Here is a 5,089-nt window from a genome sequence, read left to right on the forward strand (position 1 = left end):
TGTTGTCAGTGGCAGGCACTCCCATGCCTTCAGATCTCTTTTTGGAGGTGTAACACTGGTGGGGAAGGGGGAGCAGGTAAGCATTTTAGTGCGGGAGAGGGGGCAACAAGGTTAAACTCTTCCGATTGGTATAGGAGATGGTGGGAAGGGGTAAAGATTAAAGTTTGTGAACTTTGGGTGGGGGGGGTGCGGGGTCAGTTACACAAGGCAAGCATTTTGCCAGGAGAGAGGGCAAGGAATGAGTGTATGGATATTGGTGGTTGGGGGTGGGGGGGGTGGGGGGTGGTGGGAGAGGGTCTAGAAACATTTATTTAATTCTTAAAAATAAATTTTACTGCACTATCGCTTTAAAACTTTAACTTGTACTGCAGGGCTCGAAGCCCTTTCAAAATGGCATCGGCGCAGGCGCAGTGGCCCCAGACGCCGTTGCCGAGGATGGACCGTCCGCCGCCTCTACTTCACCGGGGGAATGCGGGCCACCCCAGACATTTAAATGAGTCACCACGTTTAATATCGCAGTGGCTCCGCGAAGCTTGGTCCATGCAATAATACGCGTGGAGGCTCATTTAAATGGAGGGGGTGGAGTGGCCGCTCCCGATGACGTAGAGGAGGAGAACACCGCATCCCCAGCAATGGCGTCCAGCGCCATTTTTAACGACTTCCAGCCCTTCAGCCGGTTTAATAAAAAATGTCAATAAAAGTTTAGTTTAATTTTGAATCCCCTCTCCCATCTCCGCACTGAGTACTCAATATATAAATTAACCTATCCTCCCCAAAAAAAACACTTTTTGAAATTCCAAACTTTCCCCCTGAACTTCAGTATCTTCGACCCTCAACCCCTTCCCACCATCCCCACTACCAATAGGAATAGTTTTCCTCACTCTCCCCCGCTCCTCGCCCTGATAATTTTATTCCTCCCCCCTCCCCACCATTGTCTCGCTTCGGACCTCTGTACGGAGTTCTGAGGGCACATCAGTTGCAGCCATAAAGTCATAGAGATATACAGCACAGAAAGAGGCCCTTCGGCCCATTGTGTCCATGCCGGTTGGCCGTAAAATCGGCATGGATGGCCGCCAGCGTCAGGTAAGCTCATCTGCATGTTTATTTATCTAATTTTAATATTTAAATGAAGGTCCCGCTGCTAAGCAGCAGGGGGGCCGCACCAAGGCCACACCGCCACTGCTACTATCTGATGGGGCCTCTCGGCGTGTGGGTAGTGGCGGGCCACTCCCACTAACATTTTACGGGCCTCCTTGCCATGATCCACAGCATTGAGGGGCTGGTAAAATTCAGCCCTATGTTTCACTTCTCTTCCTAGACACAGTTGAACCACTTTGCCCACGGGCTTTTTTTAACTCCTTAAGGGAATGTATATTTGTTTCAAATTATTAGTTAATTTTTTTAATGTTTCTCATTGCTTATCTAGCATCATATATTTTAATCGAGTTTCTTAATTTATTTTAGCCAACTCATCCCTCATAGCTACATAGATTGCTTTGTTCAGATTTAAGACCCTAGTTTTGTACTTAACTAAATCACTTTCAAATTCAATATAATATTCTATCATATTAAGTTCACTATTCCCTACAGGCTCCTTTACTACAAGGTTATTATTTAACCCTTTCTCATTGCGCAATATTAAACCTAGAACAGATTGTTCCCTGGTTGATCTAGAAAACTATTTTGTATATATTCCACAAACTCACCGTCGACATTATTACTGCAAATTTGGTTTGCCCAGTCTATGTGAAGATTAAAGTCCCCCACGATTACTGTATTACTCTTGTTACATGCACCTCTAATTTCCTGTATTTTTTTTATTTGTTCTGGGGATGTGAGCATCACATTTATTGCCCAGCACTATTCGCCCTTGAGCAGGTGAGCCACCTCTGCCCAACACTACAATTACTGTTAGGGGAACCTATAAATTACTCCCCCCAGTGATTTTTCCACTTGTTGCTTCTAAGCTCCACCCAAACTGAATCTACATCTTGATTTTCTGAGCTAAAACCCTTTCTCTCTACTGCCATATCCCATTCTTTATTATCAGGGCTATTCCCTATGCCCCCAGCAACCCCCCCCCCCCACCCCCCACCCCCAAAACTACCCCCAAACCTCTTTTCCATTTTGGCTATCTCTTCTAAACGTCAAGTATCCTGGAATATTTAGTTTCCAACTTCAGTCACTCTGCAACCATGTTCCTGTATTGACTATTAGATCAAACCCATTTATTTCTATTTGTGCTAGTAATACATCTATTTTATAGTGAATGCTCTGCACTTTCAGTTATAGTGCCTTTAGCTTTAACTTTTTTCTATTTTTCTTGAAACTGAAGACAATGAATTTGGAAAGAATAAATTGCAAATTATGATTTGAGTATTCAGAATCACCTATTTTTTCACTATTGTTATCCTAGTTGATACGGAAGTTTGTAACGCATGGATTTGATGCCAAAATGTTTCACTAAAACTTAGAGAAATCTGGTTTCCCAGGAAGATTTTCAAGCAGCTCTCGATTGTTTTACTCATTTATTTACATAATTCTCAACCTTGGTAAATTCTTGACCTTGTTAAGTGCAGGTTATTAAAACAATTTGATAGAGGTATTTAAAACCATGAAGGGTTTTGATAGTGTAAATAAAGAGAAGCTGTCTCCAATGGCTGAAGGGTTGATAACGAAAGGGCATAGATTTAAGGAGATTGGCAAAAAATTCAGAGGTGACATGAGGAAAAATTTTTTACTCAACGAGTGGGTAGGATTTGGAATGCATTCCCTGATCAGCTGGTGGATATAGATTCAATAGTAGCCTTAAAAGGGAATTGGATAAATACTTAAAGGAGAACAAATTGCAGGGATGTGAGGAAAGAGCAGGGGAATGGGACTAACTGGATTGCTCTTTGAAAGAACCAGTACAGACTCAATGAGCCAAATGGCCTCCATCTGTACTATACTATTCTATGATTCCAACTGCAACCACATCTGGGATAAGAGAAGGATTTGCCACATCAGCCTGAAAAACAAACGTATCTTCCAGCAAGAACAGGCTCCACACATACGGAGTCCAAGACTTGGTTATATTCTTCACTTTTGGCTGAACTTACATAAATGGGTTTCAATTCCAATTCTGCAGACAGATCTTTGATGTACTCAAAGGTGATCTTGAACTGAAAAGGATGGAGAAATGGTGATGGATTGTCCAGAACCATTACATTGTTCACCTGCAACTTTGTCATGGATCCTATGTGTATCTTTTTTTTAAACCCTGCCTCAAACCCACCTGTGCCAACTTAGAACAGAGACTGTAGCCATGGGCTGGCTTGGTGTGATGGGCCTCAATTCTTGGCTTTCCTGCTCTGCTCCCTATTGATGACATGTGACCTTCTTGATGCTTGGTGTACCTCAGATTCTCAGGTTTTTAATCATTTTTTTTCAGGTTTAGTGAGTAAACAGATAGACACAATTCTCTGTGGCCAAGAGCGAGAGTCCAGAAGGCTGTGTTGCCTGCCTGGTGCCAGGGTTTGTTTGGGACATCTTCTCAAGCAGAACCTCAAAGGTAATAATTGCTGGATTATTACCTGAGCTATGAGAAAATTGGCATAGAGTAAATAAGATTAGGGAGTTAAATGCATGGCTGAAAAATTGGTGTGGGATAAATGGTTTTCAATTCATGGGGCACTGGCACCAGTACTGGGGGAAAGTGGGAGCTGTACCGTTAGGAAGGTCTTCACGTGAAATGTTCTGGGACTAGTGTTCTGGCAAGTCATATAACTAGGGCAGTAGAGAGGGCTTTAAGCTAAATATGGGGGTGGAAAGTGGGATTATGTGAGGGAAGATGTGTGGCAGGGAAAGAGCATACAAACTTAAGACTGCAGATAAGGCCAGAGTTTGCAAAAGTAGTAAAAAGACTGAACTAAAGGCTCTGTATCTGAATGTAGCATTCGTAACAAAACAGATGAATTATCCGTTCAAATAGAAATAAATATGTATGACCTGATAGCCATTACACAGATGTGATTACAAGGTGACCAAGGCTGGAACCTGAATATTCAAAGGTACTTGACATTTCGGAAGGACAGGAAGCTAGGAAAAGGTGGTGGGGCAGCTCTGTTAATTAAGGATGACATTAATACAATAGTGAGAGATGGCCTTAGTTCTAAGATGAAGATGTAGAATTGGTTCAGGTAGAGATAAGAAATAGCAAAGATAAGAAGTCATTTGTAGGAGTAGTTTATAGGCCTCCTGACAGTAACTACACTGTAGGACGGGGTGTATAGGAAGAAATAATGGGGTCTTGTAAGAAAAGTACGGCAATAATCATGGGTGATTTTAATCTAAACATAGATTGGATGAATCAAATCAGCAAAAGTAGCCTGGAAGATGAGTTCATAGAGTGTTTTCGTGACAATTTCTTAGAGCAGCACATTTCAGATCCAACCAGCGAGCAGGTTATTCTAGGGCTGGTGGTGTGCAATGAGGCAGGCTTAATTAATAACCTTACAGTAAAGGAGCATCTAGGTAGCAGTGATCATAACATGATTGAATTTTGCCGTGTAAGGCTAGTGTTTTAAACTTAAATAAAGGCAATTTCAAGGGCATGAAGACAGAACTGAGTAAAGTGAACTGGGAAGTTAGGTTAAGGGGTATGTCAGTAGAGATACAGTGGCAGACATTTAAGAGATATTTCATAATACTCAGCAAAGATACATTCCAGTGAGAAAGGTAGACTCTAGGAGAAGAATGCACCATCCCTGGCTAACTAAGGAAGTTAGAGATAGTATCAATTTGAAAGAAAAAGTGTACAATTATGCAGCGATTAATGGTAGTTTAGACGATCAGACAGAATTAAAAGAAAAACAGCAAACAATTAGTAAAAAAAATATTGAGGGAGAAATTAGAATATGAGTGAAAGCTAGCTAAAACTAAAGAAACAGATCGTAAGAGTTTCTACAAGTATTTAAAAAGGAAGAGTAACAAAAGTAAGCGTGGGTCCTCGAGAGAGTGAGTCTGATGAATTAATAATGGGAAATAAGGAAATAGCGGAAGCATGGTACAGATATTTTGTGTCTGTCTTCGCTGTACAAGATGCAAA

At 41.6% G+C, this 5,089-nt stretch overlaps 1 pseudogene; it reads right to left on the bottom strand.

The window, feature by feature from the left end:
* Positions 1–2,286: 2,286 nt before the first annotated feature.
* On the bottom strand, positions 2,287–3,233 carry LOC137368810 (histone chaperone ASF1 pseudogene; annotated as a pseudogene).
* Positions 3,234–5,089: the final 1,856 nt, after the last annotated feature.

Source organism: Heterodontus francisci, chromosome 4 (genome assembly GCF_036365525.1).
Source record: "Heterodontus francisci isolate sHetFra1 chromosome 4, sHetFra1.hap1, whole genome shotgun sequence".
In the NCBI taxonomy this organism is placed as follows: domain Eukaryota; kingdom Metazoa; phylum Chordata; class Chondrichthyes; order Heterodontiformes; family Heterodontidae; genus Heterodontus; species Heterodontus francisci.